Genomic DNA, 14,341 nt, shown 5'->3' with positions numbered 1-14,341 from the left:
GAGCCAATCGACCTTCCAAGCAATCCAACTTTTACTGAAGATGTTATTGTCCCATTTTTCGACTCACTAATCTATCCTACATGTGCCGCTAGTTTCTTTAGAGGTCATTCATGAAGGAGATGATCACATTTTGATCATCATGCATATCTTTGTAAAGTTGTTCCAAAACCCTATTAATGAATTTGATTTGAAAGCCAAGGTTTTCTTGACTAGGATCAAACTCGTGAAGGCTAGATCAGTGGACTGGGTTAGGATATATGGCCTCACCCTGACCAAAATCCTCCAAGTGATGCCGACTTGATTTCCCTCTCTCATTGACCCCCTGAATTCACTATGTCACACTGACGTGGCATCATAAACATCCCTAAGGAGAAATAAGGCCTAGACATGGGAAGGTTACAAGCAAGTTGAAGGGGTAGGACCTTCCATGTGGACCAAAATACTAAACTTCTCTACTAATACAACACACCCTAGAAAATTGTACTAATACAACATGATGAGATCCCAAATGAAGAGCGAATATTGAATAGCCAAGCTAGACCACAAGAGATGAAACACAAAACCCTTCAGACAATAAACAGGGTGGAGAGTCCAAGTCGGATAAACAAAAGCCAATAGCTTCCTTCTCAAGCTACACCTCTCCAACAATAGTAATGAAAGCAGGCCCCAAACAGAAAATATTAAGCCTTGTTCTTCGTAACCTTGAGCACCATAACATCTAATGCTACTAGAGAAGGGCCAAAAATCCCAAATAAACCAACTGGACAAAACAACAACTAGTAATTGGGACTAGACCAGATAGGAACTCCACATTATGTTATGCCTAAGTTGAGAATTTGGAAGAAAGCTACGCTAAATTTCTGTTGTGCAAAGGAAAACTACTAAAACAATCTGTCCTGAACCTATTTGGAGTCAGGATGTAGAGAGACACATATACCTAAATCTCAAATAATATGCACTAGAAGCCAGAGCATGCCTTTTCCTTAAACTTCAACTCCTAGGATGCTCTTTGTCCCTAATGTTTGTCCCAAACTCCTTCAAAACTGACCAAAATCAATATAGAAAGAAGCCCTTATATAATGCAAGGGTGTATGGCCAAAGTACCAGCCACCCAAAGAAAAACTGAATCCCCCTTTGTAGCATTACCTTAGACAAAATGTAGATTAGAAATTTAGCAGCCATGCACATTAAATTGAGTTTAACTGGCACACGCTTGTGCATGGTGGAGGTGTGCCATGCCATCCCCCCCCTTAATCACTGTGGGAGTCAGTGAGGTGGTGGGCACCCTCTCTGAGATCCTCTTGCCTCTATTCGTCCAAACTCATTGAGGATTTTAATGGTTTACTATTAAATATAAAGAGATTTGTAAAAACATTTAACATGAAATTCATATAACATTTAAAAAATATTAATAACAAAAAAATATTTCAACATACACCTTAAAAATATTTGAATATCAATTATAAAATAAAATATTTAATGTCAAATATTTAATAATTGATAATTTTTTTTACTTCAAAATATAGATTCTACATATCATATATATATATATATATGACAAGTAGACTCTATATTATATGAGTGAATTAATGTAAAATCATCTTAATTTTAGTTTTATTATGTTTGAATAAGATTAAATCTTTTGAAATGCAAATATTTTAAAGTGTAACATTTAAAAAAAAATTACACCCACAAAAATTGATTCTTCAAATTAAAATGAGTTGAACATAATTTTATATTTTTAAATTATTTAAACTTTATAGCAAAATAAGTTAAATAAAAATGTGAAGGATGGCGACCGGGCGAACTAGGTTACGCAAGGGCTTAGGTTAGGGTTTCGAATTCTGCAGTTACTGCTCGAACCCTCCGTTTTCGCGCCCGCCTTTCTCTGTCACCGTTTCACCCTAACCGCGGAGAACTGCAGTTTACCCGCTGGTAGACTTCTCGGAGAGCTGAGCACCGAACCGCGACAACCGGCGAGCCCTGTGACGGAATACCAACAGCTGCACGGACCGTTTCTAACTGCAAACTGTCGTTTTCTCCCGGGTTTTCTCTCCGTTCCGAGGTGTTAGCAGATCCAAGGAGCAGCTGGCAATGGAGGATATTGAGGCCGTCGATTACTCCGCGGACCCATTGGAAGGGGTCTCCATCTGGCGCACCCCACTTGACACATCTGGAGGTATGTATAGCTCGGACTTACCTGAACAATTTCCGCCGTTTCCGTTCAGTGAACCACATTCGCATAACCCTGTAGTCCTCCCGGACGACCCGCCGACTTGGCCTGCTCTCTCCACACCCCCGCACTCTCCGGCAACCTAGGGTTTGTTTCAAGCTGCATTAACCCTAACCCTGGTTCTCTCCCTCCAATAGCGGGCTCATTACCCCTCCATCAACTTATCCCCTCCCTCCCCGGTCCCTCTCACGGCATCCCTGTCTCCATCAGTCATACTTCCGGTTGCTTCACTGTCGTACCTCCGCTCTCAGGCCACCCTCCGTCTACAGGCTTTCACGGCCCCTCACATTCACCCCGAATCCTAGCATCGCAGCAAGCAAACACCCCTCCCTTAGGACGCCCCCATAACAATCCCCCTCCACGGGGCCCCAAACGGAAATACAAGTGCTTCAAATCGAAAGAGGAGGACGTTTTTCTCAGATTGGAAGAAGACATCCGCTGGGGTGAGGCCATGGATTTTGCAGATCGTGTTTTGGTTGGGCGCATCAGGGGCCGAAGTTACTCGGCAGCATGCTTGAAGACATGGGCAGTGGAAGTTTGGGGCCACCATCTGGTGGATATCCCATTTGTGCAGACCTTCGTGCGGGGCTGGTTCGCACTGCGTTTCGCGCGTGCTGATCACACCAACTGGGTTTTGTCATCTTATTGGCACTTTGACCATGCCCCGGTGTTACTAAAGAGATGAACTCCATTATTTGACCCTGAGACTGAGCAGATTGGCATCGGACCGGTATGGATTCGACTTCCAGGGCTTCCACTCCAGTATTGGTCAGAGGACATATTCAAGAGGATCGGTAATGCCATCGGCGGATATATGGGCTATGACAAATCCTATCAGCAGACGGGTATGATGGCCTATGCCAGGATACTCATCAACCTGGACACGAGAGGTGGACTGCTGGAATATATTACCATACAGTGGAGGGATACTGAGCGCAAGAAAATCATAGATTATGAAGGCGTCCCATATAGGTGCCGCAGATGCCACCAAGTTGGCCATCTATACAGAGATTGCCCACTCCTCAAGAAATCTGTATTGAATGGCACAGAGGATGCAGTTCCACAGCCGCAGGACAAACCCTCTGAGACGCATCCTACCCAGCCCTCCGGGGAACAGGATCGCCCTCAGATCGCGGAGGAACCACGGAGCACCGAGACAACTGACATTGCTGTGGATCCCTCTGATCCACCTCCGGCCTCGCCAGCTCATGTGCAGCCATCGACTGATCAAGAGGACTTGGAGCAACCGGGTAAGTGTTCTATCCATACTCCGTCATCTCCTCCTTCATGCATGTCATTGGGCATATCATCACATGCATACATTGGCTCTGCATCTTTACGTGCTAATTTATCCTCTGCATCCTCTGCATCCCCTCCATTGAATTTTCTCAATCACACCTCACTCATCTGCTCCCTTCCTCTCCCTTCACCTGTGGCTCCTCCATCAAGAATCACTTCGACACTGGCCACCCTATCATTACATTCGTCTCAATTCCCCCCCCCCCCCGCTACTCCCTCCGCCCCCGTTTGAAGGACAGAGGACCGGATGCTGTTGGACTTGACCTGACTAGCATGCCTATGTCCCTCAAGAATTCCCGCGGCAGACCCTCTCGCATATCCAAGGCTAGGCACACTGTTGATGAAGAAGTCGCCCTTGGGCGACAGCAGACTATTTTTCGGGCCCTTAGAGCGAGGAATGGCCCATCCCCCTTCCCCTCATGAAGTTTCTCTCCTTCAATTGTCGGGGGTTTGCTAGTTTAGCCAAAAAACTAGCACTTAGGATATTGCTCTTATCATCTCAGATGGACTTTATTTTTCTACAAGAGACCCTCTGTCAGGCCGAACCCCTCATCCACATTCTCTCTACCTGGCTCCCTTCCTGGACCTTCCATGCACTGGATGCGTCTGGACGATCTGGGGGACTGGCCATTGGGGTAAATAACAAAGCTACGGAGATCAAGAATATTTTTGGAGGAAGAGGGTTTATAGGACTTGACATTAGTGCTCATTCTGCTGTAAGAGACATCCGGATTATCAATGTTTATGGCCCATGTGCAGACCGTGCCAATTATTGGAGGTCCTTACTTGAATCAGAACTCTTCCAAGCAGACAACATTATACTTGGAGGAGATTTCAACTTCTCGCTCGGATATAGTGAGTCATGGGGGCACTCAGCCCAGGTCGATTCCCTCACAGATACTATATCCAGCCTTCTAGAGGATCATCACTGGGTGGATATACCGTCTGCTAAGCTCCAATATACATGGTCAAATAACAGAAGCGGAGACCAAAGCCTTGCAAGGAGACTTGACAGATTCCTTATCAAGGAATCTTTGGTTAACGATCTCCCCAGAGTTCGTCAATGGGTTGGATCGGGAGGCATTTCAGATCATCGGCCAATCTTCTTAGAAGCTGAAGACCTAACCCATAAGATCAAGAGCCCTTACAAATTTAATGCCTCTTGGTTACAAGATCCCTCCTACATTCAATTGGTACATAACTTCTGGCAATCCAATGCCATCAGAGAAGGAGAGGACATCTCAGTGGGCTTCGTAAGGAAACTTACAGAACTCAAACAGATCACCAAGAACTGGGCACACCAAAAACGCATTCAGGATAATCAGACATTAAAAGAGGCTGAAAGGGTCATTGTAGAATTTGAAGAATCATCAAATGGGACTTTCCTCTCCCCTGAAAGCAAGGAGAATTACACCTCCCTTATTGCAAAGCGCTCACAAATACTGAAGGAAAGGGAAGAAAGCTGGAGACTTAGGAGCAGAGCTATTTGGCTCTCCGAAGGAGATGCAAATACTAAATTTTATCACAAGTTTGCAAATGGCCGCAAAGTAATAAACACTATCTGGGAATTAAAGAACGATCAAGGGGACACTGTCTCCTCTCAGCGGAATCTGGCCAGACTGGCCACAGAGCATTTTAGAGGCATATATAAGGCTCCTGTAGAAGCCAATATCTTGGAAATCATGAGAGTGGCTGAGCTCTTCCCCAGATACATTGAACAAGAAGATGCTGAGGAACTACAGAAGGAAGTGACCATGGCAGAATTGGAGGCTACTCTGAAATGGTTCAAAAAAGATAAGAGCCCTGGACCAGATGGATGGACCATTGAATTTTACCTTGCATTTTTTGATCTCTTGGGTAATGACCTCTTGGAAATTGTTGAAGACAGCAGAAGAAGAGGTCGAATATCCTCAGCCATTAAATCCACCTTCATATCTCTCATCCCCTAATCGAATTCCCCGAGCACTTTCGATGACTTCCGTCCTATATCACTCTGCAACTGCCTCTACAAGATTATAGCTAAGACCATTGCTAATCGTCTTAAGCCCATTCTATCACATCATATATCCGCTGTACAATTTGCATTCCTGCACCATAGACAGATCCACGAGGCCATTGCCACTACCCAAGAGCTCATGCACACCCTACAAACTAAGAAACAAAAAGGAATGATCCTTAAGGTGGATCTGTCCAAGGCCTTTGACAGAACTAACTGGCTTTACTTACGGCTGCTGCTCACTCACCTGGGTTTCCCCTATGACTTCATCAAATGGACCATGAGCTGTATCACTGATTTATCCTACAGTGTATTACTAAATGGGGAAGCTACTTCGTTTTTCACTTCAGAGAGGGGTCTCAGACAGGGATGTCCACTCTCCCCTCTGCTGTTTTTACTCATTATGGAAGGGTTGAGTAGAGTTATATCATCTGCACGGGACAGACAACAATTATCTGGTATTAAACTTGCAGACAATCTTTTCCTCACTCACCTATTATTTTTCGATGATATCCTAATTTTTTTGAATGGCAGTATTGGAGACTCCACTATACTCCATAACTCTTTTCTACTCTTTCAGCAAGCTACTGGTATGAATATTAATGACAATAAATCCACCATCACTACTTTTGGTTGTTCTATACATGAAATAGCTTATGCTAATCAGCAATTCCCATTTAACAACTTGACTTTGTCAGATGGTATAAAATATCTTGGTTTCAGACTGAAACCTAACGGATATAGAATTGCTGACTGGTTATGGCTTATAGCCAAGGTGGAAAAGAGACTCCAAGTTTGGTACCACCGATACCTCTCTCGAGCTGGCAGACTGATACTTATTAAAGCAGTGATTGAAGCCACTCCAGTATACTGGATGGCTCTCACATGGATTCCTAAGGGCATACTCAACAGGTTACAGCATATATGCAGTAAATTTCTATGGAAGGGCCACCAGCCAGGCAGAATTTTTGCCTGGGTAAAATGGGACACCATTGCTAAACCCAAACGCTGGGGGGGTTGGGGTATCAAAAGGCTCGACCTTTTCTCTAGGGCTCTGGCTGCCAAACTTGGATGGCAACTCCTTACCACTGATGGACTTTGGACCAGGGTAGCATATGCAAAGTATATCAAGCCCCTGAATGTGTTGGATTGGATATGCAGTCAACATGGAACAAATCATAACATATCCATCATATGGAAAGCTGTCATCGGTACTTTACCTTTATTACGAGAAGGATTAACTTGGCGCATCAAAGCAGGTAATGCGGTCCGAATAGGACTGGACCCATGGGTCAGATGTGGAAACACTCACAGACTCTCTAATGGCCTCATTGGACATCTTAATGACAGAGGTATCATCTACATCATGCATATTGGCGACCAAGTTAACTCCTCTTTTCTCCATCAGGCCTGGACCAGTGCACAAGCTTTAGATATTCCGGCACAGTGGCATAATGAATGGGCAGAGTACACGGATGCGCTCACTCAAGCTCATATCAGGCTTACTGAAGGTCCTGATGAAATCATTTGGGCTTTTGCAAAACATGGAGCATATATCCCGAAGCTTGGCTATCTAAAACTCATGGAGACTCATAAGCCTCAAATTATCCATCCCTCATGGAAAGCATTATGGAAGCTCAAATCAGCCCCACGTACTCGACTGCTTATGTGGAACATTCTCTTTGATAAAGTACCTACGGGCACTAATCTTATGAAGAGATCCTTCCACGGACCATTCTGCTGCCAGCTCTGTCACCAGGAGGAAGAAAGCACTGTACACCTATTTTTAAGTTGCAACATCACCTTACAATTTTGGCATGCCCTCACTTCCCACCTCCCGCAACTGAAAAATTGGCATGGCCATAGCTTAATGGATGCATGGGACAACTGGAATCATGAACACTCGGGGAAGGCCATCAATATCCCACTACTCGCATGTTGGGCAGTCTGGATTGCCCGGAATCAGGCTATCTTCAATCTTAGAGCCCCCCATTGGCCCACTATCCTTCTCCATACCATTGCAGATTATAACATGATACCAGATGATGAATCCACAGGCCCTGTTCGCATCATTAGACAATTGGATATTGACAAGTCCAAACCATGGGCTTTTTTTGATGGTTCAGCACAAGATGTGGGCTGTGGAGGAGGAGCAGTTCTATATCTCAATGATTCACACAGCTATAAAATTCAAATTTTCTTAGGCAGAGGCACTAATAACTATGCTGAACTATGCACTGCCAAGCATATCATTCACTTTGCCATACAAAAACAATGTAGACATCTCCAGCTGTTTGGTGACTCTAAAATAGTTTGTAATTGGCTGACTGATGCATCTCATTGTCATGCATTTTCATTGAGACATATATTAGATGAGGCAAAGAGACTGACTACTTCTTTTGAATCATTTGCTTGTCGTCACATCTACAGGGAACAAAACACCATTGCAGATCAACTCTCCAAAGAGGCAGCGCACAGACAAGGAGAAAATTGGCAGATACAGGAGGAAATCGAAGGGTCATACTATCAGCATTATCATCGACCCTTTGATGATCGGATGGATAATGGGCTATAAAAGCCCACTTACAGATCTTTCACTTGTTTTTTGTTATCTATAGCTGTATATATCTCTCTATGTCTAGTACAATACAACACTTTTTCTTCGATATAACAGCATATATATGGCTCTCTGCGTAGAGCAATGGACTCTTATTTTGAACACTGTTAGTGTACAGTTTTGGACTGCTCCCTGCGAGGAGACAACCTGCTTTATTTTTGTTTATCTAGTACTACAGACTGATCTTGTTAGGCACTGCTGCCTTATATGAATGCTTCGGCATATACAAAATGTAATTTCTTAACTTTAATAGAAATTACGACTTTTTCCCAGGGGAAAAAAGTTAAATAAAAATGTTGAATTTACTATTTTTATATAAAAATAAATTTAAATACTTATTATAATGATTCACAATGTTAATAATAATTGATACCCTCTTCTATTATTATTATTATAAAATTATTCTTACGAAAGTTTAGAAAAACATACTAATTTCTCTTCTCATTGTATTTAACTAATTTTGAACTACTGAACAAAAATCAAACCGAAATTTCTCTTTTCATTATTAAAATTAAAATATCATAATTCCCCAATGAAAATGGCATAAAATATCATAACTTCCAAAAAAATACATAAGATTTTTAATAGTAATAACTGGTGATTCACCAATGAAAATAGCATAAAATATCATAACTTCCAAAAAATACATAAGATTTTTAATAGTAAGCACTGGTGAATTGTTTCCATTGGACAATGGAAAGGATAATAACTCTTGAGTGATTCATGGAGCCTTTCAGGAATCAAGGGGACAGGTGATGTGGAAAAGATTATACATGAGCTTAATATGATAGGCTAAAATGTTTCTAAAGTCAAATACTCAAAGGTGCACATCCTTATCACATAAACATATTAACGTATTCCACCAGAAGAAAACACTCCATAGATAAGGCTCTTAGGGCCCACCATCCACATCAGTTTGAAGGCCAGAAAAGTGACCCTGCCAGGGTCTTCCTTTGTCACCATTATTAGTTATCTACTAGTGAGACCCACTGAGTGCAAATCAATGTGAGTGTTGTAACAATATGAACCCCTAGGCACCCATTTTCCATGGTGTGTCTGTTTCCTCCCCCAATTACCACTAAATTATCTTCGCCATACCCGAAAGTCTAAACCCACACTCCGCGAAAAAATCAAAGAAGTACAAGATAATTATTACTTAAATTGAATAAATTATAATCCCACCAAGTTTAGTAGATTGAGAGGGTCACGTGACTGCCATCCAATAAGCGGGCGACAACCCATCCAAACGAGTTTTCATTGGTTTCGTGTGCGACCTACACGTGCAGGTACGCTCACGTGTCCACCCGAGAGCGGGCCATTTTTATTCCAATCATTGAGGGCCCGCCAACGAGGCGCCACGTCGATCTCGCAACGTAGGTTATTGGAATTACTGGTTGATAGATCAGGATTTGAAAATCCAAATTAGTGGGCTCGACTGCTTAACATTGGCTAAACGTCACGTCAATTCACGGACGATATTCACCGTACTTGACGTCACGATGCCCTCCGATGGCAGCAACTTTGAATGATTTGGGTGCCGTACTTCGTCGCCTTATAATTGTGGGCAGGTCGAGGATGTGGACGTGGGGGACGAGATCATTGGTCGCCGAAGCTTTTTCTTTTCCAGGAATCGCAGTTACGGATATAACAGAGAGAGATAATCTGATCATTTCCGGGGGCTTAGATTTGCTATTGTCGAAGCATTTTGCTCAGGTGTCCAGGAATTCTTGGTCATCGGGAGCCACTGGTTTCGTCTCCCACGGTTTTCTGATGATCCCGTCTGGGTTTTCTAATTTTTCTTTTTGGTTTCACGCCGTACGTTGGGATTCTGGGGAGTACTCATCAACCTTCCTTTTTAGATTTCAATGAGTGCTCCTCTCTTGAATTTTTTTCAAGCAGATCTTGATTTATATCGATAGTTCGAGCAATTCTGCAAAACAAAATTTCCTGCGATTTATGTAGGCTGGATTTCTGATTTCTGATTTGTGGAGGAGTGTCCATGGTATTTTTATTTGTTTCCTAGATGTGAATTATGAGATCTAATTCCAGGTAAAGGTCACTTTGAGGTATGCGTGAATTCTTCTTGGGATTTTACAGTTTTGCTAGGAATCCATATAATTTTCTGGATAGAATGACTTGATTTTAGCTTTCTTGATCAGGAATAGGAATTGTGTTTCAGAGTTGAGATTGATAGAGAGAGAGATCGGAATTATAGAGCAGGATGTTCATTTTTGTCTGCATGGGCATGGGCTGACAGATTCTCTGAAATAAAGTTTTTGGTTTAGCATGGTTGATGAAAGAAGTTTAAGATTATAGCGGGTGAGTGTTGATTTTCTTTCTTGATTTGGATTTTGGAGAATCGGAAGAGAGAAAAGAATTTAGGATAAATGAATTCTAGAGAAGATTTTCTTGATCTCCTTCATTAAGGAATCAGAGAGCATGGTTTTCTTGCAGTCTGGAAGTTTTCTAGTTTAGGGATTCTCAGTTAGAACCCATACTGGAATGAACTGAGAATTACAGAACAGAGCATGGTTTCTAATCTTTTCTTGCATGGATTTGTAGCAGGTGAGCTTTTCAAATTACCAGGAGGACCGGTACCGATATTTCTCTTCTGCAGAAGAATTACAGGTTTATAATTTTTATCTTGTGAATGTTAGGATGTTGACAGAGTGGGATAGAATACTACCCGATTTCATGGCTTGGAGCAAAATAAGGCTCAATAATACTAAGCCTATCATGACCAATCAAGCAGCTGGTGACTCTGGAACTAATAATCATGGTGATGGTGGTATCATGAATTCCATTAATGACGAGGAAGTAAATATATGGAGTCGTCTACCAGAGGATGTACTGGACAGGATTTTCTCGTGCCTGCCTCTCACAAGCATCCTTCGGCTTCGTTGTGTGTGCAAGAGATGGAATTCCCTCGTTCAATCCAAAAGATTTCAAACAGCCCTAGCGAAGGTCTCCAGTCCCAGGCCATGGTTCATTCTCTGTACAATGGGAAGACCATCATGTTGCTATGATCCCGGCATGAATAAATGGCACATCATCATCAGGCCCCCTAATAATGGAAGGTCACTACTATCCCCTGCACATCAATATTGGCAGTATCAGGAAGCCTACTGTGTCTGGGGAATCAAGTCTCAGAATGCAAGAACCTGTCAATCTGCAACCCAATAACAAGATCCCGGAGGAATCTGCCCAGGATGCTGCAAGTGAGCCTTATCCACAAAGTGACCATGATCACATACCCTGGATCCAACAATAATTGGTACAAGATCATGGTGAGCGGAGAAAGTGGGTTGCCCACCATGAGATCAGCCCCTCACAATTACGAGCTGTTAACAGAAGTGTACGATTCAGTTACCAATTCATGGAAGATGTGCGGGAAGCCATTGGCAGAGGCCAAGTTCGGAACCGACCCAGGCGTGTGGTGCAATAATCACCTCTATTACTGCATCACTGAACTTCCTTATGGTATCGTGGTTTTCGACTTGGAAACTGAGAGCTGGGCCGAGCTCAGTGTCCAGATGCCTTCTTCTCTATCATCGCCATCCCTTGTAGAATGTCATGGCCGTCTTCTCATGATAGGGAGGCTCTCCAATATGGATCAGATCAGCCCAGCAACAGATCAAACCGATACAAATATCCCAAGAATTATTATATGGGAACTCGATATTCCTAACAAGGAATGGGTGGAGATTGTAAGAGTTCCCACAGAAATCTGCAGAGATTTCTCTGTAACATTGCAATTCTATGCTCCCTTTGTGTGCTCTGGTCTAGGAAGTCATGTCTACATCACAACTCACAGGAATCCGCATGTCCTGGTTCATGATCTGTGCAAGAATACTTGGCAATGGCTCCCGTCTGACCCTTTCTTCCCCATGAGACGTGACTACCATTTGTTGGGCTTTGCCTTGGAACCCAGACTCGATTCCTGTCCATGACTGACTGAACATGCTTGAGGGTTTATTAGTATACAGATGTAAGCAGTGGTGTGTATTGTAGTGCAACACCACAATGGAGCCTGGTCATTATGGATGATGGTTTTCTTTATTTGCCAACTGAGACTTCACCAACATATATCACCCTTTGAGAGTGTGTCCACATATAGAGAGTGGGACAGGGCCTGCTTTCATGTCTGAAAGAGCCAGTAAGGACAGCAAAACCATCTGAAAATATTATATATAGAAAGAGGGTCTGCTTTCATGTATGACAGAACCAGTGAGGACAGCAAAACCATTTGTCTGATGGTTGGGATGAGGATCTGTCATATAAATAACAGATGATGTATGTGCTTATTTTGTTGGATAGTCTGATAAATTTTGGCATCTTATTTTTAATTTTATGCGACGTATGTTTATTTCTCAGGTATCTTCATGATAATGGAATAATAAAATGTTTGGTGTTTTATCCAGGGATATTTTTTTTATTGTTTTATTATTAAACTATAGAGTTAATTTACAATTTAGTACGAGGACAATCCAGTACGAGGGATGTATAAGTTTACTTATTTGTATTTTTAAAATAAAAATTATGTTATAAATTGAAAAATAATGTCTACTATAATAAAAAATTTAAATATGTTATAAAGTAATTAGAAGTAAACAAAATTTGAGTAAGATATTTAATTTTTATATTTTCAAAAAATATTTTAATAAACTATTTAAAGATTTATATTAACTAATTTATGTCCATATGAACTACATATATATTTTAATAAACTATTTGAAAATCTATGTTAATTAATTTATGTCCATATGAATTATATATATTTATATATGAAAAAAAATTGTTAAAATAAAATATTTAATGTTGTACAAAAAAATATTCAATATAGGTTATTATAAAAGATTTTAATACAAATGCATATTGACACATATTTAATTTGGGTGGAAAAAATTAAGTTTTATGGTTAAAACATTTATTTGGTTCTATATATATTTTATTTAGCATTCAAAAATACAATTTAAACAATAAAAAATAACACATTGTATTTTACACTAAAAAATTTTACACTTGAAAAATTTAATCCCTCTTAACTCATATTAGATATGTACTTAAATAGATAGTCCAATAATTTTTATGGTGTTCAAAATAGTGTGTCTCAATAGAAAGAAATTGTTTAACGTAACATAAGGATGATGTAATATTCGTGGCTCAAATATAATATTATATATAAATCAAAGTAAAAAGTGTATCTAATTGGTCACCCAAGGCCTTGTAATATGCCTTGGGCCCCTTCATTTTGCTTATTAAGTTTTTCTTATTTATCTAGAATAACATTTACACCAAATTAGTGTATGAGACCCTCTTGTTTGTGGGACAAGAGACACCAAATTAGTGTTGAAGATAATGTAGAATATCCTAGAATAGGTATAGTTGGTTCACGTAACCTCAGGATAGGAATTAGTTTCTATTTCTTAGGATGCTGTTCTAACTTCCCTAAAACCATGTTTTCTAGTTAATGTGTAATGTGCATGAACAATGGAGAGCGTTCTGCAGAGCCAGACTCTCCTGGTTCAGACTCTCTTTCATAGAGATGATCAATGGGTTTTATTTTTTAATACAAACATTGCCATTTTTATCATGATATCAAAGCGTCAGGGCTGAGGAACCTATAAGTTGGCTGGTGGGTGGTTCTTCGAACCGAGATCATCACAGTTGTGAGGAGGATAACTGTGACGATTCCAAGATCGTCATTGGTTCTGAGTGTACCTCTGCAACGAGGGCATTGTAGCTCCTTCGCGCGTATTTTTTAACTTTTTCATCGCAGGAAAGACGTGTACAGCTGCGATGATGTTGCAGAAAAGACAGGCATATCTACAATGATCGTGGAAGCCAACAACAAGGCTGTGGCTACGAGGGGAAGCCAAGAACAAGGCTGTAGCTGACAACAGAAGGTTTTGTGGAGGCTGAGAAGGAAGCCACGGTGATGTACGGGTGTGCTACAAGATCAAATAACATTGAAGAACAATGATCTATCTCTATCACAGATCTGGGGTAAATTTAACATCTTTTACCTGTCGAATTTTTTTTCTAAATCGCCAAGATGAATAACAATATGTTTGAAGCATGCTTGAATGAGCATAACAAGCTCGATGGTTCCAATTATGCAAATTGGAAATTCAAGATGCAGACTCTACTAGAAGTGCAGAGTGCTTGGACGATCACGAATGGGGATGAGCCGAGG

The 14,341-nt window shown here is 41.3% G+C and overlaps 1 pseudogene across 1 annotated transcript; it reads left to right on the top strand.

The window, feature by feature from the left end:
• Positions 1 to 9,735: 9,735 nt before the first annotated feature.
• Positions 9,736 to 12,481, top strand: LOC149148460 (F-box/kelch-repeat protein At3g61590-like; annotated as a pseudogene). Its single transcript, XR_016262502.1, has 2 exons — positions 9,736 to 10,464; positions 10,708 to 12,481. The product of XR_016262502.1 is annotated as an F-box/kelch-repeat protein At3g61590-like (transcript).
• The last annotated feature ends 1,860 nt before the right edge of the window (positions 12,482 to 14,341 follow it).

Source organism: Pinus tabuliformis, chromosome 9 (assembly GCF_031772625.1).
Source record: "Pinus tabuliformis cultivar Carrire ecotype Pingquan chromosome 9, CPIR1, whole genome shotgun sequence".
In the NCBI taxonomy this organism is placed as follows: Eukaryota; Viridiplantae; Streptophyta; class Pinopsida; order Pinales; family Pinaceae; genus Pinus; species Pinus tabuliformis.
This window is presented reverse-complemented; position numbering and strand designations above follow the sequence as displayed.